Source organism: Apodemus sylvaticus, chromosome X (genome assembly GCF_947179515.1).
Source record: "Apodemus sylvaticus chromosome X, mApoSyl1.1, whole genome shotgun sequence".
Taxonomy (NCBI): domain Eukaryota; kingdom Metazoa; phylum Chordata; class Mammalia; order Rodentia; family Muridae; genus Apodemus; species Apodemus sylvaticus.
Window position 1 is genome coordinate 112,742,437 of NC_067495.1, and position 26,626 is coordinate 112,769,062.

Below are 26,626 nucleotides of genomic sequence, written 5' to 3' on the forward strand. Positions count from 1 at the left end.
ACCATAAGCCCGGTGATGGCAGGAAAAACAACAGGCAGAACCATTCACCATCAACCATTAATGAAGAAAAGTCCCTGAAGTCTTGCCTGCATAGCCTAATCTTATGAAGGAGTTTTCTCAATTGAGGTTCCCTGCTCTCAGATAACTTTAACTTGTGTCAAGTTGACAAAAAACAATTCAGCACAGTGAATAAAAACATATGAATCCATACATACCATATTTATCTTCCTGAGACTGGGATACTTCATTTGGCATGATATTTTCTACTTCCATCTATTTATCAGTAAATTTCATGATGTCAATTTTTTTTCGAATAGCCAAGTAATACTCCATTGTATCAATATACCACATTTTCCTTATCCATTCTTCAGTCAAGGTACCTGAAGGTTGTTTTTAGTTGCTGCTTATGAATACAGCAGCAATTAACATGGTTGTGCAAGTGTCCTTGTGATAGAATGAAGCATACTTTGGCTATATGCCAAAGAATGATACAGCTGAATCTTCAGGGAAATTTATTCCCAGCTCTCTGGGAAAGTGCTGCATTGATTTCTAGCCCAAGGTCTGGGCTTCTGCTTCCCTTATCAGTTTCTCAGATTCCTATAGAACTCCACCATATTGGCTACACATTCTCTTGGTTTCCTGTGCTCTCTTGGTGCTTGTGACTTCTGGTCTCTCTCATGCTCTTCTTTCTTCTCTCTTTTCCTTGTTCTCCCTCACCTCTTGTTAAAGACCCAAACTGTTTCATAGGGTTTTTTTTTGTATTATTTCCTCTCTATTTTACTTATTTTAGCCCAGAGTTTGATTATTTCTTACCAGCTACTACTTTGGGATACCATTTCTTTTTGTTCTAAAGCTTCAAGTGTGCTTTGAAGTTGCTAGTATGACATCTCTCCTGTTTTTTTAAGTATGCAACACACTCATTTTGTAGGTAAAGATGACTTTGAAATTTTAACTTTCTTGCCTCCATCTCTTAAGTGTTGGAAATACAGGCTTATGTCATCATACTTAGTTTGCAGGTTACTGGGAATCCAACCCAAGGCTCTGTGCTCATGCATGGTACCAACTACAGTATATTCTCACCCTTTAGCAGTTTTATCTCTGTGTGTATCTGGTTCACTTATATCCTAGAAAGGGTATCAGATCTTCTGTAATTGGATTTGTTTCTTGTCCCAACCTGCAGGACAGTCAACAGGGTCCCCAGACCACCTAGGAAAAGGCAAGAGACAAGAGACACAAGAGACAGACAGCAAGACAGTATTCTGATCAACCTGTCAAATTTTGTTTTTTACATAAGGCAATATAAAGGCAAGCAAGCAGGTGTAGGGAGGGGTGAAGGGGGAAAGTCATTGTATTCAGGGAACAATCTCAGGGGGCTAGCATCATTTCTCAGGAACAGTTTCTCAGAATTGTTTCTCAGAATCTCAGGGAAGACTTGGCAATTCCTGTAGGAACTTGGTACGATCAATTGATCATGAGGAGGTGAAGTGGAAAGGAGTTACTATGATAACCTAACTACAGGTGAGCTTCGTTTGTTCTAGCCCACTAGGGTGAGCTCTGCATGTACTGACCATCTAGCTTACTTGGCTAATCTTTAAACTACTACACTTCCTTCTAAAAGCAGCCTAGAGAAAGCAGGCTAGAAATGACTGAAAGGAGGGGGTTTTAAAATCTAAGTGCGAATGGCTTCTGGCATCTCCCCCTTTTCTGTATAAAAGAGAGCAGATGTCAGACAGCCATTGATGGAAAGCAGATGAGGCACCAATATAATGGAGCAGCATCTGTCATAGGATCATCCCAGTCACTATCGATCACCGTTTCCTCTCCCTGGGTGTCTTCACTAGCCACTAGAAATCCGTGTCTTAAGTGAGGATTTAAGGTCCTGGGAAGGTACGTGTCATCAGCAACTACTCATCAAACTTATTGTTTATTGGTGCCCCCAGCTTGTGGACTCGTTCTGGAGTCCCAGCTGGAATGGCTATGACAGGAATGCTCTCTCTGGCAGGGCACTCAGGTGTGCCATTTGGGTTGTTCTGTAACTGCCCTGGGGGTCTGGGTAGCTATTTCTCAATTCTCCATAATCAAATGATGGTAATGTATCTGAATGGGCTTAGCTGCCAAGTCATCTACCTGTTTTTAGTTAGGGTAGTGAGGCATTTAAAAGCCCATGGTGCAAAAGAACACAAAAATATTAGACCTACAAAGGGTCTTAGGATACTGGGTAAAAGTGTAGTGAGCCATGGAGAGGTGGAAAACCAGTTTTTATACCAACTTTCTTTCTGTTCTCTTTTTTTCTTACATTTTTCTTGTCCTTCTCTGACTTTTTTCATGCTATCTCTAACAACTCCTGTTTTACTAGAAACACCATTCTTATGTTAAAGCTTCACCGAGTCCTCCCTGTTGAAGGAACAGGAGATCCAGTGCTCACCTATTTTGGAAGACAACCTCATCTAGGGAGTCAATGGAGTCGAAGAAATCAATTATTCCCTGCTGAAGGCACTGGATATCTTGATCGATGGTGGCACTTAGTTCTGTGTACCTAGAGTTAGAAAGAACAAGGGAAGAAATACCTGTCCCTGCTCCCACAGCTCCGAGGCCAAGTAGGACAGAAATAGTAACAGCAGATATAGGTTTTCTGCAGGAGCGGATCAAAGGGGTGGATTCTCCAGTGGATGTGGATTGATCCCACAAGTGAAAAAAATCTTTAGAGTGATAATAAACTAAACAAGGAACCATCTTAATAAGGATACAAAACTCAGGACTCTCTACCTTCTTTTAATTTTGAAAAACTGAGCCAGAGAGGCAAAGTGTAAGGCCATCAAGGCACACCCACCAGGTTCCCTCTGAGGAAGAATAAAAAATGTTGCCAGGAGGGAGAAATTAGGTTTCTTTTTTGGTTTTTTTTTCCCTTCGGGAAAGGTGGTACATAATTTTAGTTTCATCTTTCCTTCTTTTTTATTTATTTTCTAAATTCTTTGTTTACATTACAAATGGTTTCCCCTTCCAGGTTACCCCCTCCCTATATGTCCCATAGGCCCTCTTCTCTCCACCCATTCTGCAAATACCCCCTCCCTTTTCTGTGTCCTGGTACTACCCTACAATGCTGGATAAAGCCTATCCAGGATCAGGGCCCTCTCCTTACTTCTTCATGGGAGTCATTTGATATGCTAACTGTGTCTTGGGTATTCAGGGCTTATGGGCTAATTAGTATACACTTATCAGTGAATGCATTCCATGTGTATTCTTTTGTGATTGGGTTACCTCACTTAGGGTGATATTTTCCAATTCCAACCATTTGCTTAAAAATTTCATGAATTCATTGTTTTTAATTGCTGAGTAGCATTCAATTGTGTAAATATACCACATTTTCTGTATCCATGCCTCCATTGATGGACATCTGGGTTCTTTCCAGCTTCTGACTATTATAAATATGGCTGCAATGAACATAGTGGAGCATATGTCTTTATTGCATGCAAGGGAATCCTCTGGGTATATGCCCAGGCATGGTAAAGCCGGGTCCTCCGGAACTGCCATGACCAGTTTTCTGAGAAATAGCCAGAATTATTTCCAGAGTCATTGTACCATCTTACACTCCCACCAGCAGTGTAGCAGTGTTCCTCTTTGCCCACATCCCCACCAACACCTGCTGTCTTCTGAGTTTTTAACCTTAGCCATTCTGACTGGTGTGAGGTGAAATCTCAGGGTTGTTTTGATTTGCATTTCCCTAATGACTAGTGAAGTTCAGCATTTCTTAAGGTGCTTCTCAGCCATCTGAAATTCTTCAGGCAAAATTCTTTGTTTAGCTCTGTACCCCATTTTTTTTAAATATTTTAAATTTTAATGCCCCTTTTGAGAACTATAGAAAACACATACATTAAATCAATTTTCTGATTCTTTCTTTTTTTTAGCTCTGTACCCCATTTTTTTAAATTTTTTTATTCGATATAATTTATTTACATTTCAAATGATTTCCCCTTTTCTAGCCCCCCCACTCCCCGAAAGTCCCATAAGCCCCCTTCTCTTCCCCTGTCCTCCCTCCCACCCCTTCCCACTTCCCCGTTCTGGTTTTGCCGAATACTGTTTCACTGAGTCTTTCCAGAACCAGGGGCTACTCCTCCTTTCTTCTTGTATCTCATTTGATGTGTGGATTATGTTTTGGGTATTCCAGTTTTCTAGGTTAATAACCACTTATTAGTGAGTGCATACCATGATTCTCCTTTTGAGTCTGGGTTACCTCACTTAGTATGATGTTCTCTAGCTCCATCCATTTGCCTAAGAATTTCATGAATTCATTGTTTCTAATGGCTGAATAGTACTCCATTGTGTAGATATACCACATTTTTTGTATCCACTCTTCTGTTGAGGGATACCTGGGTTCTTTCCAGCATCTGGCAATTATAAATAGGGCTGCTATGAACATAGTAGAGCATGTATCCTTATTACATGGTGGGGAATCCTCTGGATATATGCCCAGGAGTGGTATAGCAGGATCTTCTGGAAGTGAGGTGACCAGTTTTCGGAGGAACCGCCAGACTGACTTCCAGAGTGGTTGTACCAATTTGCAACCCCACCAGCAGTGGAGGAGTGTTCCTCTTTCTCCACACCCTCTCCAACACCTGCTGTCTCCTGAATTTTTAATCTTAGCCATTCTGACTGGTGTAAGATGAAATCTTAGGGTTGTTTTGATTTGCATTTCCCTAATGACTATTCATTAGTCATTCATGTTGAGCATTTTTTAAGATGCTTCTCTGCCATCCGAAGTTCTTCAGGTGAGAATTCTTTGTTTAACTCTGTACCCCATTTTTTAATAGGGTTGTTCGGTTTTCTGGAGTCTAACTTCTTGAGTTCTTTATATATATTGGATATTAGCCCTCTATCTGATGTAGGATTGGTGAAGATCTTTTCCCAATTTGTTGGTTGCCGATTTGTCCTCTTGATGGTGTCCTTTGCCTTACAGAAACTTTGTAATTTTATGAGGTCCCATTTGTCAATTCTTGCTCTTAGAGCATACGCTATTGGTGTTCTGTTCAGAAACTTTCTCCCTGTACCGATGTCCTCAAGGGTCTTCCCCAGTTTCCTTTCTATTAGCTTCAGAGTGTCTGGCTTTATGTGGAGGTCCTTGATCCATTTGGATTTGAGCTTAGTACAAGGAGACAAGGATGGATCAATTCGCATTCTTCTGCATGCTGACCTCCAGTTGACCCAGCACCATTTGTTGAAAAGGCTATCTTTTTTCCATTGGATGTTTTCAGCCTCTTTGTTGAGGATCAAGTGGCCATAGGTGTGTGGGTTTATTTCTGGATCTTCAATCCTGTTCCATTGATCCTCCTGCCTGTCACTGTACTCCAATTGGTCCAAAGCTTCAATTTGTTTCACTGTCTCCCTGTTTAGTTTCTGTTTTCCTGATCGGTCCATTTGTGAGAGTGGAGTGTTGAAGTCACCCACAATTATTGTGTTAGGTGCAATGTGTGCTTTGAGCTTAAGTAAAGTTTCTTTTATGAATGAAGGTGCCCTGTTATTTGGGGCATAGATGTTCAGGATTGAGAGTTCTTCTTGTTGGATTTTTCCTTTGATCAGCACGAAGTGTCCCTCAGAGTCTCTTTTGATGACATTAGGTTGAAAGTCAATTTTATCTGATATTAGAATGGCAACCCTGGCTTTTTTCCTGGGACCGTTTGCTTGTAAAATTGTCTTCCAGCCTTTTAGTCTAAGGTAGTTTTACTCTAAGGTATTTGGGGCATAGATGTTCAGGATTAAGAGTTCTTCTTGTTGGATTTTTCCTTTGATCAGCACGAAGTGTCCCTCAGAGTCTCTTTTGATGACATTAGGTTGAAAGTCAATTTTATCTGATATTAGAATGGCAACCCTGGCTTTTTTCCTGGGACCATTTGCTTGTAAAATTGTCTTCCAGCCTTTTACTCTAAGGTAGTTTTTGTCTTTGACATTGAGGTGTGTTTCCTGTATGCAGCAAAATGTAGGGTCCTGTTTATGTAACCAGTCTGTTAGTCTATGTCTTTTTATTGGGGACTTGAGTCCATTGATGTTAAGAGATATTAAGGAGTAGTGGTCATTGCTACCTATGGTTTTTGATTTTAATTTTATACGTGTGTGGTTATCTTTTTTGGGTTTGATGAAAGAAGCTTAATATCCGGCTCTTTCCAGGGTATAGTTTTCCTTGTTGTAAAGGTGTTTTCCCCTTATTATCCTTTGTAGGGCTGGTTTTGTGGAAAGATATTGTGTAAATTTGGTTTTGTCATGGAATATCTTGGTTTCTCCATCTATACTAATTGAGAGTTTCATTGGGTATAGTAGTCTCGGCTGGCATTTGTGTTCTCTTAGATTCTGCATGAGTTCTGCCCAGGATCTTCTAGATTTCATGGTCTCTGGTGAGAGATCTGGTTTAATTCTGTTAGGACCTTCTTTATATGTTACTTGCTCTTTTTCTCTTACTGCTCTAAGTATTCTTTCTTTGTTTAGTCCATTTGGGGTTTTGGTTATTATGTGACAGGAGTTATTTCTGTTCCGCTCTAGTCTGTTTGGAGTTCTGTAGGCTTCTTGTATATTCATGGGCATCTCTCTCTTTAGGTTAGGGAAGTTTTCTTGCATAATTTTGTTGAAGATATTTGCTGGCCCTTTAACTTGTAAATCTTCAATCTCATCAATGCCAACAATCCTTAAATTTGGTTTCTCATTGTGTCCTAGATTTCCTGGATGTTTTGGGTTACAAGATTTTTGCATTTTGCATTTTCTTTAACTCATGAGTCCATGGTTTCTATCGTATCTTCGGCCACTGAGATTCTTTTTTCTATCTCTTGTATTCTGTTGTTGATATTTGTGTCTATGGGCCCTGATTTCTTCCCAAGGTTTTCAATCTCCAAAATTGTTTCCCTTTGTGCTTCGTTAGTTGTTTCTACTTCTGTTTTTAGATCTTGGAAGTTGTGGCTCAGTTCTGTCATTTGCTTGTTTGTGTTTTTCTCTAATTCTTTATGAGATTTTTGTGTTTCCTCTTTCATGACTGCTGCCTGTTGATCAAAGTTCTCCTGTATTTCTTTAAGTGATTTTTGTGTTTCCTCCTTATTGGCTTTTGTATTCTCCTGAATTTCTTTCAATGATTTTTGTGGTTCCCGTGTAAGGGCATCTAATTTTTGATCCATTTTCTCCTGAATTTCTTTAAGTATGTCCTTCATGTGTTCCTGTACCAGCATCATGACCAGTGATTTTAAATCCAAATCTTGTTTTTCTGGTGTGATGGTGTATCCAGGACTTCCTATTGTTGGAAAATTGGGTTCAGATGCTGACATAATGCCTTGGTTTCTGTTAGTAGCGTTCCTATGTTTGCCTTTAGCCATCTAGTTCTCCCAGGGGGATATAACAACAGAAACTGAGGACATCCAAAGCATCATCAGATCCTACTACAAAAGCCTATAATCAACACAACTGGAGAACCTGGAGGAAATGGACAATGTCCTAGACAGATTCCAAATACCAAAATTAAATCAGGTCCAAATAGATCATTTAAACAGTCCCATAATGCCTAAAGAAATATAAGGAGTCATAGATGGTCTTCCAACCAAAAAAAAAAAAAAAAAAAATCACAGGACTAGATGGTTTCGTGGCAGGATTCTATCAGACCTTCAAAGAAGACCTAACACCAATACTCTTCAAACTATTCCACAAAATAGAAACAGAAAGAACACTATCCAATTCCTTTTAAGAAGCCACAATTATGCTGATACCAAAACCACACAAAGATCTAACAAAGAAAGAGAACTTCAGACCAATATCCCTCATGAACATCGATGCAAAAATACTCAATAAAAATCTGGCCAATTGAATCCACGAACACTTAAAATGATCATCCACTATGATCAGTAGGCTTTATCCCAGGGATGCATGGCTGGTTCAATATTCCATCCATCGATGGAAAACCATCAATGCAATCCACTACATAAACAAACTCAAAGAAAAAACCACATGGTCATTTCATTGGATGCTGAAAAAGCATTTGACAAAATTCAGCATCCTTTCATTCTTAAAGTCTTGGAAAGAACAGACATTCAAGGCCCATACCTAAACATAGTAAAAAGCAATATACAGGAAACCGGTAGCCAGCATCAAACTAAATGGAGAGAAATTTGAAGCAATTTCCTTAAAATCAGGGACTAGACATGGCTGCCCCCTCTTTCCTTATCTTTTCAATATTGTACTTGAAGAACTAGCTCGGGCAACTAGAAAACATAAGGATGTCAAAGGGATACAAATTGAAAATGAAGAAGTCAAGCTATCATTATATTCAGATGATATGATAGTCTACCTATGTGACCCAAAAAACTCCACTAGAGAACTCCTACAGCTGATAAACAACTTCAGCAAAGTGGCAGGTTATAAAATCAACTCAAGCAAATCAGTAGCCTTACTATTCTCAAAGGATAAGCAGGCTGAGAAAGACATTAGGGAAATGACACCCTTCACAATAGCCACAAACAGTATAATGTACCTTGGGGTGACTGTTACCAAACATGTGAAAGATCTGTATGACAAGAACTTCAAGACTCTGAAGAAGGAAATGGAAGACCTCAAAAGATGGAAACACCTCTAATTCTCATGGATCTGCAGGATTAATATAGTTAAAATGGCCATTTTGCCAAAAGCAATATACAGATTCAATGTAATACCCATCAAAATCCCAACTCAATTCTTCATAGAGTTAGAAATAGCAATTCTCAAATTCATCTGGAATAACAAAAAAACCAGGATAACTAAAACTCCTCACAACAACAAAAGAAATGCTGGGGGAATCAGTATTTCTGACCTCAAGCAATACTACAGAGCAACGGTATTAAAAACTGCATGGTATTGGTACAGTGACAGGCAGGTGGATCAGTGGAACATGATTGAAGATCCAGAAATAAACCCACACACCTAAGGCCACTTGATCCTCAACAAAGGGGCTGAAAACATCCAATGGAAAAAAGATAGCCTTTTCAACAAATGGTTCTGGTTTAATTGGAGTTCAGCATGCAGGAGAATGCGAATTGATCCATCCTTGTTTCCTTGTACTAAGCTCAACTCCAAATGGGTCAAGGACCTCCACAAAAAGCCATGCACTCTGAAGCTAAGAGAAAAGAAACTGGGGAAGACCCTTGAGGACATTGGTACAGAATGAAAGTTTCTGAACAGGTCACCAATAGCATATGCTCTAAGATCAAGAATTGACAAATGGGACCTCATAAAATTACAAAGATTCTGTAAGGCAAAGGACACCATCAAGAGGACAAATCGGCAACCAACAAATTGGGAAAAGATCTTCACCAGCCCTACATCAGATAGAGGGCTAATATCCAACTTCAGATGGTGTAGAAGCATCTTAAAAAATGCTCAACTTCATTAGTCATTAGGGAAATGCAAATCTAAACAACCCTGAGATTTCACCTTACACAAGTCAGAACAGTTAAGGTCAAAAACTCAGGAGACAACAGTTGTTGGCGAGGATGTGGAGAAAGAGGAACACTCCACCACTGCTGGTGGAGCTGTAAGATGGTACAACCACTTTGGAAATCAGTCTGGTGGTTCCTCAGAAAACTGGACATGGCACTTCTGGAGGACTCTGCTATACCTCTCCTAGGCATATACCCAAAGGATTCCCAGGCATGCAATAAGGACACATGCTCCATTATGTTCATAGCAGACTTATTTATAATAGCCAGAAGCTGGAAAGAACCCAGATGTCCCTCAAAGGAGGGATGGATACAGAAAATGTGGTATATTTATACAATGGAATACTACTCAGCAATTAGAAACAATGAATTCACAAAATTTTTAGGCAAATAATTTGATCTTGAAAATATCACCCTAAGTGAGGTAACCCAATCACAAAAGAATACACATGGAATGATATCTTTCATAAGTGGATATTAATTAGCCCATAAGCTCTGAATACCAAAGGCACAAATAGCATAACAAATGACTCCCATGAAGAATTATGGAGAAGGTTCTGATGCTGGAAAGGTTTGATCTAGCATTGGATGGGAGTATCAGGACAGAGAAAAAGGAGAGTGGTGATTGGAGAATGGGTTGAGAGAAGAAGGTTTATGGGACATATGGGGAGGGGTGATCTGGGAAAGGGAAAATTATCTGGAATGTAAACAAAAATATAGAAAACAAAAATATTAAAAAAAGAACTCCATTTCTTTGCGTGAAGAGAGATAAGAATCCTCAGATACAAAAGCATAGACACTGGACCCAGGAACTGAACTCATATCCTCTTACTGTATAGTAGAACCATTACCACTTGGGCATTGGTATAGGATCCTCAGCTGTCATCCTGACTCCTCAAATGTAGATGAGATGCCATATCTTTTAAGTTCAGACTTCATTTAGAGAACCTGACCTAAGTTTGAACTCAGGTAAAACAGACTGATACCTAGAATTAGTTTCTAAGCCCCACCAACAAAACTGGAGCCTAGGTCCAGTCTCTAGGCTAATCCCCAACAAGACCAGCATTTCCAGGTTACACCTTTAACAAGACTAGTGACTCCAGGTTATTGCCCCAACAAACCTGCACTGCCAGGTTACAAGCCCGTGCCTTGGCTAATGACCACCAATGCAGAGGGGAGCAGAAGTTAAGTTTATGATATGACTCCCAGCACAGTAGCTTTCCAATTAGATGCTTGCACATGCACTCCCTGCTTTCTGCTTATAATAATTCCTTGCTCCTATAGACATTCATTGTTACTCCACCATGAAATCTGTCCTGCATGACGGTGGTGTGTTGAAGGGGGAGGGCAAGCTCGCTGGAATGGAATAAAGACCCTTCTGTGACCTGTATCAGACTGAATCCTGTCTTTTGGGGGGATCACTAACATTTCCCTGGCACAACACAGGGTGATGCCCAGAATGGTTCTGCCTGCCCAGGGTGTGCTATCACTGTGGATCCATACCAAACCAAAACTACTAGAAATGATACAGCATAAAAAAGTTAGGCCTATGCCATGGGGATACAAGCACCTATCTCAACTGGTTACTAGGCTCCCAAAATAGACCCAAACCTAGATAAGAGAGGACATATTTCATCTCACACTGGAAGGGTGAAGTGATGTGGTTATATTATAACTCAACAAAGGAAATAATAATAATAATGACAACAACAATAATAATGATAATAATAATAATCTTTGCTAACCAATCTGTGTGCAGATATTGGTCCCACTCTCAACATTCCATAGTTTCCAGTAGTTTCTTGTGTATGGTTGAGGTTTCATGGGCTTTCTCTCTCCACTTTGCCATATATCTTACCCTTCTTTATCTCATGTTTAAACTATCATCTCGTGAGTCCTGATTAGTATAGAGAGAGCAAGGAGGGATTTATGGGAGGGTCTGAAGAGAGAAAGAGAAGGTAGAAATATATAATTATATCATGATCTCAAAATTGAATGAAATACACTTCCTCAGGCTGGACTTCCTGGTTGGTCCTATGTGGGAGCTTATGTGCTTAGTTTGGCTGGGACTAGCTGTTCCAGCGCAGAGGGAGATCCAGGAGGACTTCCTCTACCCTGGGGAGACAGGGAGGTTGTAGTGGGAGAGGGATGGGAACAGTATATATATAAACTAAACAAACAAACAAACAAATAAATGGAACAAAAGCTTTGAAGTGGGTGGTGCTGGCAAATGCCTTTAATCCAAGCATTCGGGAGGCAGAGACATTCACAGATCAGAGTTGGAAGCTAGCCTGGTGTACAGTAAGAGTTCCAGGAAAGCCAAAGTTACACAGTGAAATCCTGTCTTAAAAAAAAAAAAAGAAGGAGAGAAAAAGAAAGAAAGAAATCAAGAAAGAAAAGAAAAGAAAAAACAACAAAGCAAAAACAGAACTAAAGAAAACAAACAACAACAAAAAAGTTTTAGAGACCAGAAGCTTTCCCTAAAGTTATAGCCTGACTATGTAATCTGTTCCTCAACACAGTTTGACATCTTTGGCTTCCGTGGGAGAAAATCTGCTGAGTCCTTCAGAGACTTGATGTGTAAAGGTGGGTGGATACCCATGGGAATCCTCTGCCCTGTCAGAGGAGAAGGAAATACCAGATGATGGTAGGGTCTCTGTGAGGGGACAAAGTGACTGGGCAGCATTTGATATTAAATATTAAATTTAAGATAATAATTTGATGTCAGTGACAATGATTTCCCCAGAATTACTTTTATTGTTCATAATGTTTTGGTTACCCTGTTTTTGTTTTTGTTTTGTTTTTGAAGTTGAGATTCATTTACCCAAATGGAATACTACTCTGCTATTAAGAATGAGGACATCCTGAGTTTTTCAGGCAAATGGATGGAACTAGAAAATATCATCCTGAATGAGGGAACTCAGACCCAAAAGGACATGCATGCTATGTTATCACTAATTAGTGGATATTAGCCAAAAAGAAAAAGTACAGAGTACTCAAGATAAAGTCCACAGAACTCAAAAAGTTCAACAAGATGAAGTGCCCAAGTGAGGATGCCTCAGTTACTAATGAGAGGGAGAAGAAAGCAATCACAAGTGGGAGGGAGGAATAGAGGGAGGGAGAGATGGAGGGAGGGATCTGGGAAAGAACAGGGGAGAGGGAATAAGCAGAAGTGGGGAAGTGATCTGGTATTGTGTGAGGGAAAAGGACTGAAGCCTTGAGGGCCAGCAGAAAGAATGGAAACAAGCAATCTCAGGAGATAGGCGGCTTCGAGGGCCTTAGATAAAATGCCCAACTTATAGAGAGGAAACTTACAGAGCCCTCCTCTAGTAGGAAGACTGAGCATAAATAGAGGGAGAGGGGGGGCTATCCCACAGTCACAACTCTGACCCATAATTGTTCCTGTGTGAAAGAATTACAGGGATGGAAATGGAGCCAAAGGAGAAGAAGGTCCAGCAACAGTCCAAAGTGGGATCCAGCTGAAGGGGAAGTCCCAAGGCCTGATACTCTTACTGAGGCTATAGAATGCTCACAAAAAGGGACCTAGCATGACCCCATTCTGGAAGATTCAACAAGCAGCTAAAAGAGTCGAATGCAGGTATTTGCACCCAACCAATGGACAGAAAAGTAACAGACCCCTGTTATTAAATTAGGGAAGGCTGAAAGAAGCTAAGGAGAGGGGAGTCTTGTAGGAGGATTATGTAAATGTACTACATTTTCTGTATCCTTTCTTCTGTTGAGGGATATCTGAGTTCCTTCCAGCTTCTGTCTATTGTAAATAAGGCTGCTATGAACATAGTGGAACATGTGTCCTTATTACATGTTGGAGCATCTTCTGGATATATGCCCAGGATATATAGCTGGGTCCTCAGGTAGTACTACTAATTGCAATTTTCTGAGGAATTGCCAAACTGATTTCCATAGTGGTTTTACAAGCTTTCAATCCCACCAGCAATGGAAGTGTGTTCTGCCAATGCTCTTCAAACTATTCCACAAAATAGAAACAGAAGGAACACTACCCAGTTTGTTCTATGAAGCCACACTTACTCTGATACCTAAACCAGGCAAAGACCCAACAAAGAAAGAGAATTTTAGACCAGTTTCCCTTATGAATATTGATGCAAAATACTCAATAAAATTCCTGCTAGTGGAATCCAAGAACACATCAAAACAATCATCCACCGTGATCTTCATCCCAGGGATTCAAGGATGGTTCAATATATGGAAATCCACCTATGTATTCTGTAGAATTTAACTCAAAGAAAAAAAAAACAGGATCATTTCATTAGATTCTGAGAAAGCATTTGACAAAATCCAACACCTCTTTATGACAAAAGACTTGGAAAGATCAGAAATTCAAGGCCCATACCTAAACACAGTAAAATCAATATACAGCAAATCAGTAGCCAACATCAAACAAAATGGAGAGAAACTTGAAGCAATCCCACTGAAATCATGGACTAGACAAGGCTCTTCATTCTCTCCCTACCTGTTCAATATAGTACTGGAAGTCCTAGCCAGAGCAATTAGACACAAAAAGCAGGTTAAAGGGATTCAAAGTAGATAGGAAGATGTCAAAGTATCATTGTTTGCAGATGATATGATAGTATAGTTAAGTGACCCCAGAAATTCCACCAGAGAACTCTTAAATCTGGTAAACTACTTCAGCAAAATGTCTGGATATATAATTACCTCAAAGAAATCAGTAGCCTTTTTCTATACTCAAAAGATAAAGAGGCTGACAAAGAAATTAAGGAAATGACACCCTTCACAATAGTCACAAATAATACAAAATACCTTGGTGTGACTTTAACCAAGCAAGTGAAAGATCTGTATGAAAAGAAGTTAAAGTCTCTGAAGAAAGAAAATGAATAAGTGTCCCTTCCCCCACAGCATTTAGCTGTGATGTTCATGGCCCGCAGCCTCCATCCTTCCCCTGGTGTTATCTCTGGCCCTTGTTCCATTGACAACAATACAGCCCCGCTTTCACCTTAACAACCAAGGCTACCTCAGGGCAGTCTCACCTGGAGACCATCAGAAACTTATGTGACTGGACGCAGGTGACCTGCTGAGAAGAAGAACCAAGTAATTCGCGGCCATTTGGGGGGCAGGGTTGTTTTCTAAAGACTATATATATTGACTAAATAATAGTAAAGTCAGTCTCTATCGGCAACTGTCGTCTTGACTCAAATCCCTTTCGTCCCCTTCCCGTTTATCCCCAGAATTCTCTTCTAGGTCCCCAGTTCACATGTGGCCGTGGGCGGCTACATAATGGCGCCTTGAACACAGACAGACCTGATACGGGGGAATTTCCTGAGGTGACCCTATCTGGCGAAGCTTCGCAGAAAAAGTGGAAAGAAGATGGTATCCTCATGGTAAACAACTATAGGAGTTAAATGCTAGCACTAGTGTAAAATTTTATCCTTTGAAACTATTGTTGTGGGTGCAGATGGATACGGTTAGGCAAGCAAAATTGTGCTGACCCGGCACAGTGGCTGCTTGGGATAGATAGATAGGGAAAAATGGGACAGGAAAGTTCGAGTGAAATTTGTGCCCGCAACATTCAAGAGTTGCTTCAGGAGAAAGGGATAGTGTTTGAAGAAGGAAGGTTGGAAGATTTCTTGGATCAAATATATAATTGCTGTCCTTGGTTCCAAGAAAAACAAACGTTAAACGAGAGTACCTGGGAAAGAATTGGTAATTCGCTAAAGGCAGCCAAGGCAGATAATATTACCCTCTGCCTCTGGACACTTATAAAGGATATTATAGATGAATGAGGCTTGGAGGAATTAGATACTATTCAAGAACTTGAGGAATCTCAAGAAGAAAGCCTGCCGGAGAGGACCTCTGCAAAGAAGGACCCTCCCCACCCTAAGTTACAAAAACGCAGAGATAGTGCTGATGAGCTAATTATAAAAAAGGCAGCTCATCCCAAAAAGAGAACAGCTGAATCTCATGCGGAAGAATGGGCCCCTATTGTGCCATCTGCTCCGCCTATGACTTTGATGGCAGGAGACGAGATCCAGAGAGATATGCAGCTACAAAAGTTGGAGTTTGAAATTAAATTGCAGAAATTGACTAATGAATTACAGGAGCTAAAAAGGGTATCAAATACTAGAGAGAACGATGATCCCGAGACACGCCAATAGCCACTAGAAAGAACGATAAGCCAGGTTCGTGGAGAAGGGCAGGATACATCAGAACTCTTAGTTTTTCCTGTCCTTGAGATCGAAGACCAGTAGAATAGGATTAGACGATATCAGACATTGGAATTCAAAGTGATAAAAGAATTAAAGGCAGCTGTAGCTCAGTATGGCCCTACAGCCCCTTTTACACAAGCTTTATTAGATACTGTGATAGAGTCAAATTTAACTCCACAGGATTGGAGAACTTTGTGTAAGGCTACTTTATCAGGAAGAGATTTCTTGCTTTGGAGTCCTGAATGGCATGAGGCTAGCAAAAGAACTGCCACTGTAAATACTCAGGCAGGCCATCCAGAATGGAATGCAGATATGTTACTGGGAGAAGGTGTATATGCAGGAAATACTAATCAGATTGGGTTTCCCATCGCAATATATGCCCAGATTGCGATGGCTGCCCGCCATGCTTGGAATCTTTTACCATCAAAGGGAGAGCTTAGTGGAAACTTAACAGGTGTCAAACAGGCTCCTGATGAGCTTTTTCAGGATTTTGTGGATAGATTGTTAAAAACACCTAATAGAATTTTTGGAAATTCTCAGGCAGAAAATCCGTTGGTTACTCAGATAGCTTATGAAAATGCTAATGCAGCCTGCCGTGAGGCCATCAGACCACACAGGGGGAAGACAGACTTGGCTGGTTATATTCATCTCTGTTCTGAAATTGGCCCCTCGTATAATCAGGGTCTAGCAATGGCCACAGCGTTGCAGGGAACCACCATCCAGGGAATACTTTCACAGAGACGAGGAAATAAAAGGTGTTTTAAATGTGGCAGTCTGGGTCATTTTAAAAGTGATTGCCCTGATAACAGGGGTGCTATAAGCTGGCAATCAGTTTGCTCCCCAGGAATCTGTCCTAAGTGTAGGAAAGGAAACCATTGGGTTAGGGGATGCAAGTCCAAAACTAATATTCAAGGCAGTACCATGTTGGGAAATGAGAGGAGGGGCCCACCCTAGGTCCCGATTCATCCAGGACAGACAGTTTATGGGGTAACACAGCTGCTGCCAAGCCAAGAAAATCTATCTTCGAGCTTGCCAGAGCAACACCAGGAAGCATGGGACTGGACCTCAGTATCACCTTCTATGACGTATTAACCCCAGAAATGGGTGTCCAGATCCTGCCTACAGGAGTTTTTGGACCTTTGCCTGAAGGAACTTGGGGATTACTTCTAGGACGAAGCAGTTCTACTGTGAAGGAGCTGCCGATTTATCCAGGTGTCATAGACAGTGACTATGAGGGAGAAATAAAAATTATGGCTGCTTCCCCTCATGGTGTCATAACTATACCTGCTAACCAAAGAATTGCTCAACTTGTTTTGGTACCTTTACATCCACTGCCTTCCAAATTCATTAAAGATAAAAGAGGACAGGAAGGCTTTGGCCCCTCCGGAGTGTATTGGGTTCAATCTATTACCAATAAGAGACCTAACCTTAAATTGACAATTGAAGGAAAGGGTTTTGAAGGATTAATAGATACGGGAGCTGACGTAACAATTATTAAAGGACAAGACTGGCCATCTAGCTGCCCTTGTCGGCGACACTTACGCATCTCCAAGGCATAGGATAGGCTAATAATCCAAAACAGAGCACGAGACTTCTAACTTGGAAAGATAAAGAGGGAAATTCAGGGCAAATCCAGCCTTATGCTATGCAAATCTTGCATACTACCCTTTGGGGGAGAGATCTTTTATCACAAATGGATCTGGTTATGTGTAGTCCTAACGAAATTGCCTCTAGGCAAGAGATAGAGCAAGGATCTTTGCCTGCTCAGGGGCTTGGGAAAGAAGGGCAAGGCATTCGAAAGTTTAAAAGCCCCCAGGATAATCCTAACTCTAGAAGTCTGGGGCATTTTCAGTAATGGCCACTATCTTGCCTGCATCCCACACCGATAAAATTCAGTGGCTTAATGATAATCCTGTGTGGGTTGATCAGTGGTCCTTATCTAAAGAAAAAATAGAAGCTGCCTCTTTGCTAGTGCAGGAGCAGTTAGAGGCAGGACATTTAAGAGAATCTCTATCTCCATGGAACACCCCAATATTTGTTATTAAGAAAAAATCCAGTAAATGGAGATTGCTACAAGATTTAAGAAAGGTTAATGAAAATATGTTGCCCATGGGAACTTTACAAGCTGGTCTTCCATCTCCTGTGGCTATTCCTAAAGGATTTAATAAAATAGTCATAGATTTAAAAGATTGTTTCTTTACTATTCCATTGCATCCTAAGGATTGCAAAAGATTTGCTTTCAGTGTTCCTTCTATTAACTTTATGGAACCTATGAAAAGATATCAATGGACAGTTCTTCCTCAGGGCATGGCTAACAGCCCTGCCTTATGTCAGAAGTTTGTGGCACAGGCCATTCAGCCTGTAAGACAAAAGTCGCCAGATATTTACATTATCCATTACACAGATGACTTTCTGGTTGCAGGACAAAATCCTCACACTTTGCTTTTATGTTTTAAAGATTTACAGCAAGCTTTAGCCGCTAAAGGATTGCAAATAGCTCCAGAAAAAGTACAAACCCAGGATCCGTATATAAGCAAGAATGATTGTAAAACAATGTCAAAATTTCCTTACTTTAGCTCCAGTTCCCCATTTAGGGGTTAACCCACGAGGCCTTATACCTAATCAAATTTGGCAAATGGATGTAACTCACTATGCAGAATTTGGAAAATTAAAATTTTTACATGTTTGCATTGATACTTGCTCAGAACTTCTTTTTTCCTCCCTACATTTGGGAGAAGCCTCTAAAAATGTAATTGATCATTGTTTACAAGCCTTTAATACCATGGGATTACCCAATGTCATTAAGACAGACAATGGACCAGCCTATTCTGGTAAGAACTTTATCTCATTTTGTAAAGAATTTGGTATTAAACATAAAACTGGAATTCCTTATAACCCAATGTGTCAAGGAATCGTGGAGCGTGCTCATCGCACCCTTAAAAACTGGCTTTTTAAAACAAAGAAGGGGAATCTATACCCCCCCAGGTCCCCCAAAGCACATCTTGCCTTTGTCTTATTTGTTTTGAATTTTCTGTAAACTGATACAAAAGGACAGTCTGCAGCAGAACGACATTGGCATCCAGTTACTTCCAATTCCTACACCATGGTTAAGTGGCGGGACCCTTTAACTAATACATGGAATGGTCCAGACCCTGTTTTAATTTGGGGGAGAGGGTCAGTTTGTATTTTTTCTCAAGGAGAAGATGGAGCACGTTGGCTGCCAGAGAGATTGGTAAGACAGGTAAACACACCCTAAAACTGCTGGTAAGTATAATTAATTCACAAAGGCATTCCCTTAGCCACTTCTCACTTACTTGGGAAGAAAGGTTCCTTTGTGTTCTTACAGTTAATTTGCAAGCCAGGCCTCCTGCCTGAGCCACAAATTCGCAATCAGATTGAACGCCTTGGGCTTTCTGATACTGACCAAACAGGTTTTTTCTCTTAATCTCTTGTGCTTCAAGCAGGTATCTCTCAGATTCAACACTCAGAAGATCAGCCTCTACAGCAATGGCCACCAGGATGAGGATGGGTGGTTATAAAGGCCAGCTAGCCAGCTCATATTCACAGAGCATTTACTTTACCAGTGGATCCTCAAAAATGAGGCTGCATAGTATTCAGAACTATGCATGTTTCTTAATATAACAAAAATGGGCATCAGTTTGAGGTGCGAGGTGAGGCACTGCAAGGGAAAAGGAAAAAAATCCTGCTTCCGAATTTCCCTGAAAAGCACGTCTGGCTGCATAGGGGTTGACATTGAGAGACTGTCCTTAAATTATTAAGGCAGTCTATTTCCCCTCCCCTGAAAAAGATGTTGTTTAATGTTTAAGGGGGTCGGACCTCTGTTTTCCTTCACTGGTCAAAAGCCCGTCGTCCATTGGACGAATATATTTATATCCACTGAGTTGTTAAAAATTAATAATTTAGGGGGATAATTAGAGCATAAACTATTGGTGTTCTGTTCACGAACTTCCCCCTGTACGATGTCCTCAAGGGTCTTCCCCAGTTTCTTTTCTATTAGATTCAGAGTGTCTGGCTTTATGTGGAGGTCATTGATCCATTTGGAGTTGACCTTAGGACAAAGAGATAAGAATGGATCAATTTGATTTCTTCTGCATGCTGACCTCCAGTTGAAACAGCACCATTTGTTGAAAAGGCTGTCTTTATTCCACTGGATGTTTTCAGGTACTTTGTCAAGGATCAAGTGGCCATAGGTATGTGGGTTCATTTCTGGATTTTCAATCCTATTCCATTGATCTGCCTGCCTGTCACTGTACCAATACCATGCAGTTTTTAGCACTATGGCTCTGTAGTATTGCTTGAGGTCAGGGATACTGATTCCCCCAGCATTTCTTTTGTTGTTGAGAATAGTTTTAGATATTCTGGGTTTTTTGTAATTGCAGATGAATTTGAGAATTGCTTTTTCTAAATCTATGAAGAATTGATTTGGGATTCTGATGGGTATTGCATTGAATCTGTATATTGCTGTTGGCAAAATGGCCATTTTAACTATATTAATCCTGCCGATCCATGAGCATGGGAGATTTTTCCATATTTTGAGGTCTTCTTCTATTTCTTTCTTTAGAGTCTTGAAGTTCTTGTCATACAGATCTTTCACATGTTTGGTAAGAGTCACCCTAAGGTACTTTATACTGTTTTTGGCTATTGTGAAGGGTGTCATTATCCTAATTCTTTCTCAGCTTTATAACCTGCCACTTTGCTGAAGCCGTTTATCACCTTTAGGAGTTATCTAGTGGACTTTTTTGGGTCACTTAGGTAGACTATCATATCATGTGCAAATAATGATAGTTTGACTTCTTCCTTTCCAATTTGTATCCCTTTGACCTCCTTATGTTGTCTAATTGCCCAAGCTAGTACCTCAGGTACAATATTGAATAGATAAAGAGAAAGGGGGCATCCTTGTCTAGTCCCTGTTTAATGCGTTTACTATTTTTAGGTATGGGCCTTGAATTCCTGTTCTGTCCTAGACTTTAATCTTGAAAGGATGCTGAATTTTTTCGAATGCTTTTTCAGCATCCAATGAAATAACAATGTGTTTTTTTTCTTTGAGTTAGTTTATGTAGTGGATTGCATTGATGGATTTCCATATATAGAACCAACCCTGCATCCCTGTGATAAAGCCTACTTGATCATGTTGGATGATCATTTTTATGTGTTCTTGGATTCAGTTGACAATTTTTGCATTGATGTTCATCATGGAAATTGGTCTGAAGTTCTCTTTCTTTGTTGGATCTTTGTGTAGTTTTGGTATCAGTGTAATTGTGGCTTCATAGAAGGAGTTGGGTAATGTTCCTTCTGTTTCTATTTTGTGGAATAGTTTGAAGTGTATTGGTGTTAGGTCTTCTTTGAAGATCTGATAGAATTCTGCACTGAAACCATCTGGTCCTGTGCATTTTTTGGTTGGAAGACTTTCTATGATCCCTTCTATTTCTTTAGGGGTTATGGGACTGTTTAGATGATCTATTTTGTCGTGATTTAATTTTGGTATTTGGTATCTGTCAAGAAAATTGTCCATTTCCTCCAGATTCTCCAGTTGTGTTGAGTATAGGCTTTTGTAGTAGGATCTGATGACTTTGAATTTCTTCAGTTTCTGCAGTTATATCCCCCTTTTCATTTCTAATTTTGTTGATTTGAATACTTTCTCTGTGCCCTTTGGTCAGTCTGGCTAAAGGTTTATCTATCCTGTAGATTTTCTCAAAGAACCAGCTCCTGGATTCGTTGATTCTTTGCATGGTTCTCTTTGTTTCCACTTGATTGATTTCATCTGTGAGTTTGATGATTTCCTGTCTTCTTCTCCTCCTGGGTGAAATAGCTTCGTTTTGTTCCAGAGATTTCATGTGTGCCATTAAGCTACTAGTGTATGCTCTCTCTCGTTCCTTTTTGGAGGCATTCGGGGCTATTAGTTTTTCTCTTAGCACTGCTTTCATTGTGTCCCAAAGATTTGGGTATGTTGTGCCTTCTTTTTCATTAAATTCTAAAATGTCTCTGATTTCTTTATTTATTCTTTGGCCAAAGTGTCATTGAGTAGAGTATTGTTCAGCCTCCATGTAAATGTGGGCTTTCTGTTGTTTTTTTTTTATTAAAGACCACTTTTATTCCATAGAGATCTGATAGGAGGCATGGGATTAATTCGATCTTCTTATATTTGTTGATGTCTGTCTTGTGACCAATTATACAGTTGATTTTGGAGAGGGTACCCTGAGGTGCTGAGAAAAAGGTATATTTTTTTGATTTAGGGTGAACTGTTCTATAAATATCAGTCAAATCCAATTGGTCCAAAGCTTCAATTAGTTTTACTGTATCCCTGCTTCGTTTCTGTTTTCCGGATTGGTCCATTGAGAATAGTTGAGTGATGGAGTCACCCACAATTATTGTGTTAGGTAATATGTGTGCTTTTAGCTTTAGTAAAGTTTCTTTTACAAATTAGGGTGCTCTTGCATTCGGTGCATAGATGTTCAGAATTGAAAGTTCTTTTTGTTGGATTTTTCCTTTGACCAGCAGGAAGTGTCCTTCCATGTCTCATTTGATGACTTTGGGTTGAAAGTCAAATTTATCTGATATTAGAATGGCTTCTCCGGCTCGTTTCCTGAGACCACTGGCTTGTAAAATTGTCTTCCAGCCTTTTACTCTAAGGTAGTTTAGTCTTTGACACTGAGGTGTGTCTCCTGTATGCAGCAAAATGTAGGGTCCTGTTTCCTTATCTAGTCTGTTAGTCTATGTCTTTTTATTGGGGAATTGAGTCAATTGATATTAAGGGATATTATGGAATAATGATTATTACTTCCTGACATTTTAGATGTTATTTTTATATTTGATTGGTTATCTTCTTTTGGCTTTGATGAAAGAAGTTTACTATCTTGCTTTTTCTAGGGTGTAGTTTCCCTCTTGGTATTGGAGTTTTCCTCCTATTATTCTTTGTAGAGCTGAGTTTGTGGAAAAATATTGTGTAAATTTGGTTTTGTCATGGAATATCTTGTTTTCTCCATCTATGGTGATTGAACATTTTGCTGGGTATAGTAGTCTTGGCTGACATTTGTGTTCTCTTAGAATCTGCATGAGATCTGCCCAGGATCTTCTAGCTTTCATGGTCTCTGCTGAGAAGTCTGCTGTGATTCTGATAGGTCTTCCTTTATATGTTACTTGGCCTTTTTCTCTTACTGCCTTTAATATTCTTTCTTTGTTTAGTACATTTGGGGTTTTGATTATTATATGACAGGAGGTATTTCTGTTCTGGCCCAGTCTGTTTGGAATTCTGTAGGCTTCTTGTATATTCATGGACATCTTTCTCTTTACGTTAGGGAAGTTTTCTTCCATAATTTTGTTGAAGATATTTGCTGGCCCTTTCAGTTGTAAATCTTCACACTCATCTATACCTATAATCCTTAGGTTTGGTCTTCTCATTGTGTCCTAGATTTCCTGGATATTCTGGGCTACACACTTTTTGCATTTTGCATTTTCTTTGACTGTTGATTCCATGGTTTCTATATCTTTGGCATCTGTGATTCTTTCTTCCATCTCTTGTATTCTGTTGTTGATATTTGCATCTATGGCCCCTGATTTCTTTCCAAGGTTTTCTATCTCCAAAATTGTCTACCTTTGTGATTTCTTACTTGTTTCAGCTTCTGTTTTTAGATCCAGGATGGTTTTGCTCAGTTCCTTCCTTTGTTTGCTTGTTTTTTCCTTTAATTCTTTAAGAGATTTATGTGTTTCCTCTTTCATGACTTCTGCCATTTTACTTACTTTCTCTTGCATTTCTTTAATTCTTTTTTGTGTTTCTTCTTTAATGGCTTCTATCTCTTGAGCCTTATTCTCCTGAATTTCTTTAAGTGCTTTTTGTGTTTCCATTATACGGATTTCTAGCTTACTCATGTTCCCCTGTATTTCTTTTTTTTTTTATTTTCTATATTCTTTGTTTACATTCCAAATGATTTCCCCTTTCCAAGATCCCCCCTCCCCATATGGCCCATAAACCTTCTTCACTCCATCCATTTTCCAATCACCTCCCTCCTTTTTCTCTGTCCTTATATTCCCTTTCAATGCTAGATCAATTCTTTCCAGGATCAGGATCCTCTCCATACTTCTTCATGGGCATCATTTGTTATGCAATTTTTGCCTTGGGTATTCATTTCATTATATGGGTTTCTAGCTTATTCATGTTCCCCTGTATTTCTTTAAGAGATTCATTTATGTCCTTTTTGTGCTCTTCTGGCAGCATCATGACCAGTGATTTTAAATCTAAATTCTGTTTTTCTGGTGTGTTGGGGTATCCAAGACTTGCTGATGTCAGAGAGTTTGCTTCAGACGCTGCCATATTGCCTAGATTTCTGATAGTAGAGTTCCTATGTTTGCCCTTTGCCATCTTGTTATCTCTGAAGTTAGTTGGTCTTGTCTCTGGCTGATGTTTGTGCCTCCCATGAGGTTGTAGGGCTATTCTGCAATACTGGATGGCGGGGTTTCCCCTGTCACAGATTGCTGATATGCTACACTCCTCTTGGGTGCCCTTGGAGCTCTAGTGTGCCTTGCCCCAGATTGTTTCTGTGAACCAGGTGATGCCTGTTTGCTCCTTCATGTTGTGCTGATGGTGTATGCTGTGGAGAGTTTTTCTACAGGAATCAGCAGAGTGCTGATCACTGCGGGGCAGCAGCTCCCCCAATCGGCTTGGTGCACACAGTGCAAGCCTAGCTGCTCAGGCCCTGTCTTGGCAAAAGCCTGGCAGGCTCTTAGGCCTGAGAAAAGTTCCCCTCAGCCATGAGTGTTAACTGGTTCTGTCTGGTAGCCAAGATGGCAGCATGTGCAGGCTCCCTGAAAGTGCCGGGAGAGTCTGCCTGGGTAACAACGTCCTGGCCAGTTTGGCACACAGATGGCCCACCGGACAACCCAGGGCCTGGGTGTAATCCAATGCCAGGTGGGCTTAGACCCCCACTATTTTAGCCTTGGGCTATGACTTCTAGCCAGCTTTGCCTGCTAGAACTATTTGGCATCCAGTATCCAAAATGGTGGTGCGTGCGCATGCCAGGGACAGACTTCCAGGCAAAGCTAAGATTCTTTCTCTTTCTTTTTTTTAATTTTATTTTATTTATTCATTTATTTATTTATTTATTTATTTTTTATTTATTATTTTGATATATTCTTTATTTATATTTCAAGTGATTTTTGCCTTTCCTGGATCCCTCCTTCCTGAACATCACATAAGGCCTCTTCCCTTTCCCTGTTCCCCAATCCACCCCTTCCCACTTCCCTGTCCTAGTATTCACCTACACTACAGCACTGAGCCTTTCCAGGATCTTTTTCTTGTTATGAGGCAGTAGTTTTTATGTCATAAATTACTTTTGTCAAAGAGACAAATCATCTGCCTTATGATTTATAGTTTTGAAGTCTTGTAGATATAGACTCATCCATTATTTATTTTCTGTCCTTGTGCCTACAAGAAATTCCTTGTTCCCAGGTTATGACCTGTAGGTACCAGATAGTGCTCTCATTCCTAGCCTAGACGGAGTGTTTTTCTAGACTGTAAGGTAGTTTCAATGGTTTTTTTCTTTCTTTTCTGAATGCAATTAATCCGTGGCACATGGAGGTTTATAGAGCTCTATTTGCAGCTTTTATTCCTTAGTGGGCTTTAGATTACTTGTATCAATTTAGGAATTACATGAATTTATTATCAGCAATTATGAAATCATCAATTCATCTACACAGCAGTATTGCATGAAAGTACATCTTCATATTGATTCTGCAGGTATCATTAGGTTATGTAATAGTGGCAGGAAAGGCATATCAGTAGCAAGAGGTGGCCTTGGCATAAATCTTTAAGGACCCTGAATCCCAGAGCACACCCATCAAAACCATGCAAAGGGGTGGGCCATCTCCATAGCCAGCCTTTCCTAGATGTCTTTAGACAGACCCAAAATGCAGAACATATAAAGAAGTCTCTCTTGTCTCAGGTTAGGCCTGAAGTTGAGACATTACCAGGTGGACTGCATCCCTTGACGATTTAATTATACCAAAGGGGAAGGACTTTACATCATTAACAGCACAGTGGCTGTCACTGAATGAACTAAAGGGGAGCTGGTAATCAGCAAGCAGCATCAGTATGGCTAAGAGTTCACCCAGTTCACCAAACCCTGAAAGAAACAGAAGTTCATGCCCACAGTGTTCCAAGGTGCTTGAAAGAAAAAGCTGAATTTAGTTTTGGAAGAGTCAATAAACCCTGATGCAATCTTGGTGAGGGGCTCAGATACCAATTTCCTTTAATGGAGGTTAAGCATCAGGGGAAATGTGGATAGGATCTTGTTCTAAGGTAGTGATTGTCTATTTTCCTAGAAATCATAGATAGACCTGGGTATAATTATTTGGGGCTATTGTCCAGCCACAGAAGCTCAGGAATACTATAACATCCAGGGCCAGTTCAAGGATAAACTGGGGGATTTTATATCCTTGAGAGCTAGGAGAAATAACCTGTCTAAAAATGGTGTGACAATAGGCAAAGTAGGATGGGTTAGGTGCACCTAATAGATGAGAGCCATGAGGGGCTGAAACAGAGCTCCTGTGTGGAGCCCTTCGTGAAGACCAGGTATTGGAACTATGGCTGGGATCATAAAAATATAAGATCACATTATTAAATGCCTCATTTACTGTATTTGGGCTCTCCTTTGCTGTCTCTGTAAGTTTTGTCTTATAAGTGGGGGGCTCTAGGCCCCCATAAGGAAAAGTGGTGGGTAAGGTGTGGTTGTGAGTAGCAGGAACATTTCACTCAGGTGAGGTTCACCAGAAAGATCTGAATATAGACTATGGTATCTGTCATGGGGAACTCCATATGGTGTTGAGTGGGCAAGAAAAGGGAGTGCTTATGGATCTGGATCTTATCACCTATGACTATTAGCCCTGTAGCAGAGAGCCTAGGTCAGTTGTCGCATCAAGGATTTTAGCAACTCATGTCTGAGTAGCCAATTAATATGTCATCCATGTAATGGGCAACAT